Here is a 14,461-nt window from a genome sequence, read left to right on the forward strand (position 1 = left end):
ACCTGCCACGCCTACTTGAATCAAAAGGTACAAGCTAGCTGTTGGTACCTCATCATATTGTGAAGGCTACATCAAGAGGCAGAGCCTTTTCTTACAAAGCCCCACAGTTATGGAATAGCCTTCCAAGTAGTGTTCGGGACTCAGACACAGTCATGTTTAAGTCTAGTCTGAAAACACATCTTTTTAGTCAAGCCTTTAGTTAACAGTTTTTTTATTAGGTAAAGGAGTAAATCTGGAGGATCCTCAGGCATAGTGTGTTTTGGTAAATTGGGATGTATGGACGCTGTCACCTCCTCCTATTCTCACACATTCACTCAGGTTTGTTGACAGTGGTGTGGCTGGCCACTTTATGTCCCAGGGCTTCCTCAGGTCTGTGTTACCTTCAGGCTCTCCCTTTTAGTTATGCTTTCATAGTTAGTCTTGCCGAAGCCCCTGCTTACACTCAGCGCATAATGTATACTGTTCTTAACCATTAGGTCACAATGGCATACCCAACAACCTATGTTTTCTGTCTGTCCGTCTGTCTGTCTCTCTCTGTCAAGTTACATGTCGATCCTGAGACACCAGTGATGCGGACCTCTCCTGCTCTTTAGACCTGCCTAATCCATCCTGATGCCCTACATCTGGCTGGAGTCTCATGACATCGCTCCTATGGAGGATGGCTCCATATGGACAGTCGAAAGTCGCACTTGGAAGATGGCTCTGGACACTCAGCATTTTGTTATGATGGTGGAGGACTACAATTTCCACGATAACTTTAGGACTGCAGTTGTCATAAACAGTCTTGCACTCAAGCCTCCATCAATGAACAGTTGATAACTTCCATAAAATAGACTTCACGCTAAAACTATACTGAATTTCCTGGTTACACAGTTGTACTTTGACTATATAGGACACAGTTATAAAAACAAGTTATTTATAATCATGCTATCATCTGTTATCACCCAAATGAGAATGAATTCCCTTCTGAGTCTGGTTCCTCTCAAGGTTTCTTCCTCGTGTCGTCTGAGTTTTTCCTCGCCACTGCTGCCACAGGCTTGCTCATCAAGGATAAATCAATTCATTCAGGATAAAATTAGCTAATTTTTAAAGTCTTTAAATTTTCTGTAAATCTGCTTTGCAACAATGTCTGTTGTTAAAAGTGCTATACAAATAAACTTGACTTGATTGGTGAAGGTGACGTCTGTGCATGGAGATGTTAATGAGTATCTGCTGGTGACAGTCATTATTAAATTTCAGGGCCAAAAAACACAGACAGTATTTAGTCCATGCCTCATGTATTCACTATTTTCTGGCCAAACTGGCCAGAATTTCAGGCATTAGGAAGAGAAATGTTTGTGGATAGGTCATACAGGAGCAAGGCAGGGTGTGGAATGTGTGCCATATTGGCTGGGTAGCCAGTGCTGGTGATGTAAATTTCAGCACTGCATCAGGGGACTATGCAGATCTTTTCTTCCCTATCCAGTTTCAAAGACCTCATAAAACACCACTGATACACTTCCAGGTGTGGCGGTATGCAGGCACCCCTACCATTTAGCACCCCCACCAAAAAAAAAAGGGGGGGGGGGTTGGGATGAACTCTAGATTATGCTCTACATGGAAGCATTTGCAGAGTTCCATAGTGATGGGAGCAGCCCCCTGTGGTCTTGGTGCCCAAGGATGATGGGTTGGTCCATTTTTGTGTGGACTTTAGAACAGTCACCACAGTGTGTGTGCGCAGTGCAAATTTGTGCATGCCCAAGGCCATGCATTGAAGAACTGTTCAGTTATATACAGCTCATTTTATTTGACACTGGATTTAACCAAAGGGTACTGGCAGATTCTTGACTCCAGTATCTTGAGAGAAAGTGGCCTTTTCCACTCCGTTTGGGTTACACCAACAATAATGATTGACTGACAGCAGCATTTACAACATCTCAGAGCTGTCCTGAGATCCTTGAGAAGGAAGGGACCCACAGTAAGTCCAAAGAAGTGTGCAAATGGACGGGTGGAAGTAGAGTACCTGGACCATGGACCAGGGTGTCCCGAAATTGATGACAATAAGAGCTAGCTGTCTATATTGTAGGTTTGTGGCTAATTTTTTGGACATCACTAGCCTACTGACTGACCTCACCAAAAAGGTTTTTGCCAGTTAAAGTGGTTTTGTGTGGGGACCTACTGTTGCATTCTCCTGACTTTTCTTTGTTCTGCAGACTGACACATCAGACAAAGGGCCGGGGTCCTTTTTGTCCTAGTTGGTGGAGTGGCAGGAATGCCCCGTGCTGTACTTCAGTCATAAGCTGTTAATAAAGCTATATTCATATAACAAACCTCACTGTTCAATTTTGATTTGCCCATCTTGACAGTTCACATTCTTAATTACAAGTGGCCTATAACTAATGTGAACACATCTGTCCCCTGAAACAGCATGCATGCGCACGTTGATACATTTTTGCATGAGTCATCTGTATCAACAACAAATAATAAAAATAACATTTGTGAGATGACTCACGGTATTAAAACCAACTAAATGGAGGTGCTATTAACTAATGTATGTATTGCATTTAGTGCTGAAGGACAGCAAACAGTTCATCAGCTGTACATGATCAGGTCAAGAGGCTGGGGGGGGGGGGGGGGGGGGGAGGCAGACAGCTACCTTTTGCTGTTTTCACATCTATTGTAGCTCTCTGCCATTGTTTTACAGTGCTGCCAGATAAAGACAGTGCTCACTGCATGCATGTATGCAAAAAGCCACATAAAATCCTGACCAGTCTCATTCATGTTGCATGTCGTCAGTAAAGCCATTGAGAATGACCGCGTGAGCCAAACTACAAACATGGTGACTCAGAACTACAACTCCCAGAGAGCACAGTGCCCCTGTGACCGACTTATTGAAATCAGTTGTCAGTCATTCACAAACTCATCAGCCACGCTACTTAAGCTGCTCTCACATACCTTCAGTGCGAAGTATCGTTCTGTGTTTTCCAGTCCATGCCAAGCCTTTCTATCTCTGCCTGACTCTAGTATCTTTGACCTTCACTATCTCTCTTCGTTTACGCTACCGGTCTTGCCCCTATTGCCCTGTTTGCCGATCGACGACCCTTGCCTGCCTTTTGACAATGCTTCTCGTCTTGCGATTTGGCTTAGGGCTTGACATTCAGGACTGCCTGACTGCCCGAGGCAAGTGAAACATGCATTCGGGCAAGTGGGATATGTCCCTGACGTGCCCGACTGGGCAAGTTGGAATGAGCATATATTACGAACTAGCACCACAGAAATTAGGCTTTTTGATCTTTTATTTCAGTTCCTAAAAGCGTCCCTCACTACGTATCCGCCATTATGTCTTGGCTGTTCTCTTAGTCTCGGTTTCATTTACTGCTTTGCAAGTTATTTTATATACCCCCGCTGTTGTAGTATAGTGCGCATACTGTTTATAGACCCCTTGTGCATGACGTCACGTATCACGTGATAATTCTAGCTAGGGTCAGACAGACACTGTCTTTCATGCAAGCAAGGCTTAATCCGTCTTCAACATGGTTAATTTTTGCACTGTTTTTGCTTGTTCAAACAGAGAAATAGATAAAAGGCATTACCGTTTCCCTGCTATCAAGAAAAATGTCAACAAATAGAAGCAAATGCTTCAAGAACAAAGGAGAAATGAGTGGTTAAAGAATACAAAGAGAGGAGCTCAGACTGAAAACTCCAGAAAAATTCACGATTGTATTTAAAATGTATTTTACAAAAACAGAAAGTCGGAAGTGAGTATGGAAGAGTTTGCTTAAGAATCTCGTTTTATTTTTTTCTGCTCGCATTCGAGTTACCCTAGCTCCTTCATGAAAGTGTTTGATTTTCTTACAGGTGAAGCAGCTTCCTTATTCGACACAGAAAACCCAGATTGGTTTCAAACAACTTGGGCATTAAAAAAAAAAAAAAAAACCTCAACAAGGAGTAACATGCATGATAAATCCTGAAAGAATAGAACAGATTAAGAGCAGAGAGAGCTGGAGCTTTGTTTCTGTTATCAGAGGAACACAGTCCTGAGCAAAATATTTATGTCTTTTTTATTTTGTTATAATCATCCACCTCTAGGTTTATTTAAACCCCCCACCACCACGCAGCGTCATGACAGGCCGGCTGCACTGATTCAGTTACAGGTCGCCAGGTCTGTATAAAAACATCCACAACCTACACACTAAACAATAATTTTAAACTCAAACTTTATCCTGTCTGTCATGATGCAGTGCGTTTTTTTTTTAACCTAGATGTGTAAGATAAAAAAAATTCTCAAACACAGTATTGTTCAAAAGTCTTGGTACCCTATTGTTTTCTTCATACAAACTTTGTTATAGAAAAATAGGGGGCAAGTGGAAATTTACCCCCACTTGCTCCCCAGGGCAAGTGGGTTTAAAAGTTAATGTCAAGCCCTGTGGCTTCATTTCTAGTTTGCTCCCTGCTCTCCCCTGCACATACATCCATAAGTGCCTGCACTCTGACACATGACCACAAATCTGATTTAGGACCACATATGAAAATGACTCAAATCCAATTTGAAAATATCAGATTTCTGCATCCATACATCACTGAAAAATCAGATCTGTATCACATTAAGGCGAAAAAGTCAGATTGGAGTCACTTCAGCCTTGTAATGTGAACATTGCCTTAGGGAGACTAAGATGAACATAATAGATAATGAGCATCTAGCCATCAAGCAGGCAGTCCTCAAACTCTGGTACTTCCACTGGGGTGTGCCTTTACCCTTGGTTCTGATCATGCCCCGCTCCAATGGCTCCACCGCCTGAAGGATAGCAATGCACAGATCACTCATTGGTATCAGACACTTCAGCCATTCAAATTTGAGGTGGTCCACAGGTCAGGGGCACAGATGGCGATAGCGGATTACCTCTACCGCTATACAGCATGCCATCTCATGGCATATTACTTTATTATATGGCTACTAAGGAACAAAATAAAGTTGCCTTATTTGAAACAGTTTGCTTACTCCATCACAGAAAATAGAAGATACAGAGTTTGCCAGAAAGGTCCAATAGCTTTTGGTTCAAGATTTGATTAAAACTGTGTAAATTGCTATTTGCTGTAATATTCTGAGAATGAACAATGCCTTCTTTTTCCATTCCCTCCCCCCAGTGGTTCCATGGTACAGTGGTATGGACAGGAATACAAATACAGCACTAAATAGTGTGACAATGGTGGGCCAGTCACCCTTGCAGGCAACACAGCAAGCATCGCTATGCTGCCATAGTGGTGCTGAAGGAACAGCACCCCACTTCCTTGACAGCAACCATGATGAAGAAACAGCACTGCCCCCGCACCAAGAATCACCATCCGGACTGGAAGAAATCACTGACACCTGACCCTCCATGCCCGAGTCTGAGCAGTAGGAGGCACCACACTGGTGGAGAATGCAGGCAGAGGACACAGACCCACACCCCAGCCCCCCACCCTGAATACAGTGGTGCAGCATCTCTTAGAAGTCAGCCTTCAACAATCACAATTCTCTCAGGAGATGGCCTGGGGTCTCCATGTGGCCACACAGGAGTTCCTGTCCCTAAAGCAGACCACTCCAGTAGCGGGCATGTCATTCCCAGAGTAAAGACGCTCAATGTCTGCTCACCAAGCTAGCCCCTCTACTTTCTGGGGAGGCACAGCTGACCTATTATGTGCTCTTTGAAGAAGAAACGGATGATTACGCTATGCTGAAGGATGAAATCCTGGCCCACTGCGGGTTCTCCTCCACCTGAGCCACTACCAAGTTCCATCGCTGGGCTTATCAAACCAGCAGAGAGCCTTGGGGAAAGATGGATGCCCTCCTGCACATTACTCGAAGGTGGCTCCAGCCAGATCAGCTGTCCCCAACCGAAGTGGTGGAATGTGTCGCCCTTGAGAAGTTTCGGCAAGCCCTCCCTGGAGAAGAAAGAAAAGCCATAGGAACAAAAGCGCAGAGCTATGAGGAGGACACAAATGTAGCCACTGCTCAAACCAGTAACTGTGGAGTCCATGTCAACTGAGATAAGGGAGGGCCCTGTTAAAGTTGACAAACCATGGAAAGCTGGGACCACCATGAATAGCATCCTCCGGGCCAGTGGCCCCAATGTGAACATTTTGACGTCACTTCCTCTGGCAGGAAATTTTGGAAAGGCGGTGAGATGAGGAAAGGACTCTCCAAACATTTTACCGAATTGGATGGCTTTATTGGTGAATTATGCCACCAAAAAAGAACTTTACAGCCGAGGAAGGCGAGGACATTAAAAAGTCACTCGACTTTCTGGCAGAAGAGGTTTCTGTTATTAAACAGCAACAGAAAACCATCATGGAGCTGGTGACGGAAGTGAAGTCGCTCAGGCTGCAGAACGCCAAGAAAGACCGGTGTCTCGCCCACCTGGAGAGCAGAGTTGCTGATTTAGAACAGTACACCAGGATGAATGACATCATCGTCACTGGGATTCAGATTAAACCCCAGTCATATGCAAAAGCAGTGACAAGGGAGGGGGAATCTGATGAACTGGGCAGCAACTCTGTGGAGCAACAAGTGTCTGCATTCCTACACTCAAAGGGAATCGACATTGGTTGCAACAACGTTGAGGCCTGCCACATTCTACCCAGGAGAGACAAGGAGAAAACCGCCATCATCATGAGATTCATCAGCCGGAAACATACACTGCTGAAACAAAGAAGAAAACTGAAAGGGGCAAACGTCTACATCAACGAGCACCTGACAAAACGCAATGCTGACATCGCCAGAAAAGCACGACATCTGAAGAAAGAAAACAAAATTCAATCTACATGGATAACCAACTGCAAAGTATTCATCAAGCTGAACGGGACACCGGAGGAGGCGAGAGTTCTGGTCATACGGAACATCGAGGACTTGGACAAATACCAGTGATGCTATCGGGACTGTACGGTAATCAATACCAACGTGACACTACACCAAACCCAGCCATGACACACACCGAAATAACTCTTTCATCCATTACCCGGAACACTACTCGGCTCACGCAAATGCTTGTTGATTATGAAAACCTGGAACTGAAACCAAATGAATTCACTGACCATAAACTATTGGATACAGAAAATGACACAGACCCGGACAATAACTTTTTTCCAACCATTAATGACAATTGCCACTATTACACAGAGGAACAGTACAATCAGTCCACTGAGGCTGTGGGAAAATTATTAATAATACACTTCAACAGCAGAAGCATGTACGCTAACTTCAAACACATCAAGAAATACTCAAGTCAGTTTACTCATCCATTTAACATAATTGCCATATCGGAGACCTGGACTGACCTGGAGAAAGGAGTGGATTTTGAACTGGCTGGATATGAATTTAATTATATAAACAGGAAAAATAAAGGTGGAGGAGGAGTGGTGGTGTATGTGGACTGTAATTTGAATTATAAGTTAATAGATGGTATGACAACGGTGATTGATAACTTATTAGAATGTTTAACTATCGAAATTGACATTGAAAAAAGTAGAAATGTATTAATTAGCTGTATATATAGAGCACCAAAAACTAGTATAGAGGCGTTTAAGGACTGAGTAGAAAAGACGTTTACAGTAGATAATAAAGTTATCTTCATTTGTGGGGATACTAATATTGATCTGTTGAACCCTAATAAGCACAGTATGACTGAGGAATTTATTAATACCATGTACAGTATGAGTCTCCACCCAAAAATTACCAGACCCACCAGAATTACTGGCCATAGTGCTACCTTAATAGATAATATATTTACCAATGATATAGATAATAACATTATAAGTGGAATATTAATCAATGATATTAGTGATCATCTACCAGTTTTTACAATTTATGCCTGTAATCATAAGAGAAATGTGACAGACCATAAGTATAGAAGAGTTAGGACTGAGGAAGCCATGTTGGCATTACATAATGATTTATTAATACAAGACAAGACTGGGAATCAGTTTATATAGAGAATAGCATTGATAGAGCATATGATAACTTAAGTATATTCAAATTATTATATGATAAAAATTGCCCACTGAAGCAATATAGTACTAAACAAAACTATAATGACCAACCTTGGATTACTAAGGGATTACAAAATGCCTGTAAGAAGAAAAACACTCTATATAGAGAATTTATTAAATTAAGAACCAAAGAGGCAGAAAATAAATATAAAAAATATAAAAACAAGTTGAGTATCATAAGGAGATGTCTCATCTCATCTCATTATCTCTAGCCGCTTTATCCTGTTCTACAGGGTTGCAGGCAAGCTGGAGCCTATCCCAGCTGACTACGGGCGAAAGGCGGGGTACACCCTGGACAAGTCGCCAGGTCATCACAGGGCTGACACATAGACACAGACAACCATTCACACTCACATTCACACCTACGGTCAATTTAGATTCACCAGTTAACCTAACCTGCATGTCTCTGGACTGTGGGGGAAACCGGAGCACCCGGAGGAAACCCACACGGACACGGGGAGAACATGCAAACTCCGCACAGAAAGGCCCTCGCCGGCCACAGGGCTCGAACCCGGACCTTCTTGCTGTGAGGCGACAGCGCTAACCACTACACCACCGTGCCGCCATATGGAGATGTAGGAAGGATTATTATGGTAAATTAATATATAATAACAAAAATAATATTAAAGGAATATGGAATATATTAAATAGTATTATTAAAGATGGCTCTGGACAAATACATTACCCTAAATACTTTAACGACAATGGTATTGAAACTTATAACATGGATGTAGTTGCTAATAGTTTTAATAATTTTTTTGTTAATGTTGGACCAAGATTAGTTCTAAATATCTCTGATCTGGTAACAAATGATGATTGTATAGATAATATTATAAAGAGGAATTCTTGTTCTATGTTTCTTACACCAGTCGATGAGAAGGAAATTATTGATATAGTTAATAAATGTAGTAATAAAATATCCACAGATTGTAATGATATTGATATTAAACTAGTGAAAACTATTATTGGGGGGATTTCTAAACCATTAACATACATCTGTAACTTGTCATTTCAAACCGGTACATTTCCAAGCAATATGAAAATAGCAAAAGTAATTCCATTGTATAAATCTGGGGACAAACACAACTTCACAAATTACAGACCTGTTTCCTTAGTTCCTCAATTCTCCAAAATTCTTGAAAAACTATTCAATAACAGATTAGATAAATTCATTGAAAAATACAAACTACTCAGTGATAGTCAATATGGATTTAGAGCAAATAGATCAACAGAGATGGCACTAATGGAATCAATTGAAGAAATCAGTAACTCTATAGATGATAAGAAATATGTCGCTGGGATATTTATTGATCTTCAAAAAGCTTTTGATACTATTAATCATGATATATTAATTAATAAGATGGAACAATATGGGATAAGGCGAGTTGTGTTAAATTGGATAAAAAGTTATTTGAGCAACAGGACACAATTTGTGAAGTTGGGTGACTCTGTCTCAGCTCGTTTGAATATTGATTGTGGGGTCCCTCAGGGGTCAGTACTGGGTCCTAAACTGTTTATTCTTTATATAAATGATATGTGCAATGTATCAAAGATATTTAAGATGGTAATATTTGCAGATGACACAAATGTTTTGTTCTGGAACAAATTTATATGAGTTAGAAAACATAATCTCTTCAGAATTGTGCAGGTTAAAAAGTTGGTTTGATCGAAATAAATTATCATTAAATCTGTCTAAAACAAAAATCATGTTATTTAATAATTATAAAATAAATAGGGCAATAAATGTACAGGTAGATGGTGTTGATATTGAAAGAGTTTCTAATAATAAATTTCTTGGGGTAATAATAGATAACAGAATTAATTGGAAATCACATATAAAATACATACTAATGAAACTATCAAGAAGTATATCTGTGTTGAGTAAAGCTAAGCACGTCCTGGACTATAATTCACTCTGCATTCTTTACTGTTCCCTGGTTTTACCGTACTTAAATTATTGCTCAGTGGTGTGGGGAAATACATATAAATGTTCACTTCATGCAATAACTATACTTCAAAAAAGAGCTATAAGAATAATTCATAGTGCTGGTTACCGAGATCATACTAATTCACTATTCTTAAATTCAAAATGTTTAAAATTCAGGGATATTATAGAATATAAAACTGCCTTAGTAATGTAGAAAGCAAGGAATTATAAAGTACCAAGGAATATCCAAATAATGTTCTCGGATATAGAGGGGGCTATAATTTTAGGGGGAAATTGAAATTTAAAATTCGCGGTGCTAGGACAATGTTAAAAATGTTCAGTATTTCTATTTGTGGAGTAAAGCTATGGAACAGTTTGAATGTGGAGCTCATGAAATGTACAACTATAAACCAGTTCACAAAAACGTATAAAGAACAGATCTTTATGAGGTATAGGGAGGAGGAATTATAATAACATGCTATTGATAATATAAGTGTATATATGTGGGTATGGGTACATACGGATATATTATATAAAAAGTGAGTATTTGTGTGTATATATGCATAATTGTATAAAATATATAAGCATAATATGCATAATTATGATATGGGTGTCTGTGTACGTATGGATGTGTATAGTTATAGGTATGTGTACATGTATGTACTGTATATATGTATTGTATGCATAAGTATTTGTATATATGATTTGATTTGGTCGATATTATACCATGTTGGTATGTCTTGGTATGTTATTTTTTTTTTTGTTGATTTTGCTTTCTTTTGTATATATAGTTTATTATGGTGGAAAGTGACGTTTGATTAATGGTGGTATAGAGAGTTAGGATTTGATAAGTTATTTACTTCTTCCTAATCCTTTCCAAACATTATTATGTTATTGCCTTGTGGCTACGCTATTCTGTTTGTTTATGACGATGTTTTGATGATTGCATTTTTTATTTATTTATTTAATTTTTTTTTTTTTTTTTTTTTTTATATCATCTTTACTGTTCGGAATAAAGCAATCAATCAATCAATGGTCACCCTAGAGCTCAATGGGAAACCAGTCCCAGCCCTGTTGGATTCCGGAAACACCATCACTCTAGCCTGCCCTTCAGTGCTGCCACATCCTGACAAGCAAAGAGGAAGCCTAGCAGTCACGGGGACATGCGGGAGGTCCCCGCAGCCAAAGTTTAGGTGGGCAACCAAAGAGGTGAGTGGCCGCTAACCATCGGACTCATCCCGGATCTGCTTGTGTCCTTACTCACAGGTAGAAACTAGCCTTAGTTATACCAACAAGCACTGGAGAGGAGATGTCAACATCAATGCCAAACTTCAGCCCCTGTGTACGGTGCCCTCCTCGCCGAGGAAGACAAAAGCAGATACCAAAGCCCAAACTGGACAGTGAGCCCCACACTCATTCTAGCTGGGTGCTAGCATAGGTTTCTGTTGTGTGCGATCAGGTTGCCAGAGAATGGAGCTTTGGCAGAGAACAGAAAGATGATGACCAGCTGAAGAACTGCTAGGACCAGGTACTGAAAATTGACGTGGAGAATGCAAATCCCAACCAAGCACTCCCTGTGGCCTGCTTCTTGGTCAGGAATGAGCTGCTGTATTACTGGTGTGACTGCTGTGGTGAGCCCCGTGACCTTGTCGTGCCCTGCTCAAAAGTTGACACTGTCATGTACCTGGCCCACACCCACCCAGGACCCCAGAACACCTTTGGCCAAGGTGCGAAACGTCTGCCAGAGGTGCCTGCAGTGCCAGAGAACAACCCATATAAGCCACCTCCTGCACCTCTTATCCCTCTGCCCATCATCAGGGTCCCAATCGAGTGGGTGGGTATGCACCTGGTAGGGCCATTCCAAAAGTCTGTCTGCGGGCATAAGTACATCTGGGTCACAATGGATTACACCACCAGAATATCCTGAGGCTGTCCCCTTACAGAAAGCCACCTCAAAAACCAAACAAACAAACAAACAAACATCGCATGTGAGCTCATGGTGCTCTTCAATCGGGTCAGCATTCCCATGGACCTGCTTACTGACCAGGAAAGCCCTTTCATGTCAAAGCTCATGATCGACCTCTGCCAACTGCTGCCAGGTAAAACATCTAAAAACTTCTGTTCACCACCTGCAGACCAATGAACTCATCAAAAGGTTTAATCAGACTCTAAAAAGGCTGCTAAAACGATTGGTCAACATAGAGGGCTGCAACTCGGACCTACTCCTCCCCATATGCTCTTCGCTGTTCGGGAGACTCCTCATGCCTCCACAGGGTCTACACCGTTCAAGCTCCTGTTCAGACGGAGACCCAGGGGCCTGCTGAACATGGCCAAAGAGTCTTGGGAGAACCAGCCCGCGCCATTCCGCTCTGTTTTAGATCTTGGATGTATTCAACAAGACTGAATAGAGTGGGTGGCACCCTCAGTCAAGGAATACATGCAGGCAGCACAGTGGGAGCAACAGTGGGTTTACAATCGCCCAACACAGCCCTGCGAATTTCAACCGGGTGACAGAGTACTTCTCCTCATCCCCAGCAGCGCCTGCAAGTTTCTGACCTGTTGACAAGGCCCCACATACCATCATGGAGATAGTCAGCCCAGTGAACTACCACCTGCTGCAGCCAGATAAGCAAACGTCTGACAAACTTTACCATGCCAATGTGCTTTAAAAAAAATAATAAAAAATTTAGATCGAACCTGTTCCAGTGCTCTCTGCCCTCTATCCCTCAGAGCACCATCAAAGAGCATGTACACCATAGGGAAGAACTTATGCCAGCCCAAAACACAAGAACTCCAAACAGGAGGACCAATTTGGGGACATGTTCTCAGCAGAGCATGGGCTCTGGGCACACGTACCGCAGCACGAAATCAAAACGCCACTGGGAGCGGCAGTCCAACAGTAGCCCTACCGGGTCCCAGAAGCCCACTGCCAAGCTATAGAGGCTGAAGTAGCCCATATGCTCCAGTCCGGCATCAAAAAGTCCACCACTCCCTGGTCCAGCCCCAGAGTTACTGTCCCTAAGCCTGATGGATCACTCAGACTGGGTAATGATTTCAGAAAACTAAACCAGGTCGCAGAATTCAACAGCTATCCCATGCCTTGAGTGGAGGACCTCATTGAGCCCCTTGGGAGAGGCCATTTCATCTCAACGCTGAACCTCATGAAACGTTACTGACAAGTGGCCCTCACCCCCAACTCCAGGCCTAAGAGAGCATTCAGCACCACCACAGGCCACTGGCAGTACTTGGTTCTCCCCTTTGGCCTGCAAGGAGTGCCAGCAACCTTCCAGCGCCGGATGGACATTTTGCTGCTGCCCTATGCAGCTGCCTACCTCTCAATCATATCATCCACTTCTACACCTGACAAGAGCACATACACCACACCAGGCAGGTGCTGTTCAGTAAACTGGGCTGATTGCCAACCCCCAGAAGTGTCACCTGGGGCTCACCAAAGTGCAGTGCCTGGGCAACTGCATTGGTTGGGGCCTCCTGAAACCTTAGGACAAGAAAATTGAGGCAATGAAGAACTATCCCTGGCCGGCCATGAAGCACCAGGTATGTGCTTTTTTGGGGTGGGCGGGGTATTACAGGCGGTTTGTGCCTAACTTCTCCTCTACAGCCTCCCCCTTCTCAGTCCTGACCAGGAAAGGAGAACCAAACAAAGTCCGGTAGACGGCAACAGCAGCACGAGCCTTTTGAATACTAAAAGTGAACTTCACAAGTGAATTGGTGCTACGGAACCCAGACTTCTCACAGCCTTTCCTTGACACCTCCAAGACTGACCTGGCACAATCCTCTCTCAAGAATTCAATGGAGAAGAGCACCACAGCGGGCTTGGAGCAGGGGTGGGGGTGAAGTGGAGGGTACTGCTACAATGGTGGGCCGACAATCCTTGCATATAACACAGCAAGCGCTCCTTGCCACGCTGCCGCAGTGGTACTGAAGGAACAGCGCCCCATTTCCCTGACAGCAGTAGTGCTGAAGAGATAGCACTGCCCTGGCACCACCGCTGCCCTGGCACCATCAACAACACACACGTGGCAGAGGGCTGGGGACAATTGCACGGCTGGAGCTCACTAATCACGATGCTCACTCTCCCACCACAAGGTATGAAGAGGAGAAAAAGGATGCCGTTTCACCAGCTGAGTGAGTAGGATGATGAAGTAACGAGTCTGCTATGCTTTCTGTATTTGCTGACAGATTCTAGCTCCGAAAGGGCCAACCCATATTTGGACCGAAGCAGCTTGCCTCCTTGATGCCTCCCTAAACCAGTGGCGCTCCCAAAGTTTCAAGTGGACTTTATCACGCCAGGATTGGAAGAAATCACTGACACCTCACACCTGCACACACTTTTCCCCCGCTCCCTGCTATTTTATGTAAATAAAACCACTTGTTTTTTTACATTGCACTTCTGTCTCCTGAGTGTGTGTCTGAGCCCAAGTGCTGGGGTGCCACAACAGGCACAATTGTGCGTTACCCCTTACTGTAAAAAAGTAAAACCACAAAGAAGCTGTCCAGGGTGTTTAGAGG

The 14,461-nt window shown here is 42.9% G+C and overlaps 1 protein-coding gene across 5 annotated transcripts in view; it reads right to left on the reverse strand.

Annotated features, from left to right (window-relative positions):
- Positions 1–14,461, reverse strand: part of LOC132881584 (gastrula zinc finger protein XlCGF26.1-like) — a 47,973-nt gene that overhangs the window by 13,105 nt on the left and 20,407 nt on the right. The gene's annotated exons all lie outside the window — the stretch shown is intronic.

Source organism: Neoarius graeffei, chromosome 2 (assembly GCF_027579695.1).
Source record: "Neoarius graeffei isolate fNeoGra1 chromosome 2, fNeoGra1.pri, whole genome shotgun sequence".
Lineage (NCBI taxonomy): Eukaryota > Metazoa > Chordata > Actinopteri > Siluriformes > Ariidae > Neoarius > Neoarius graeffei.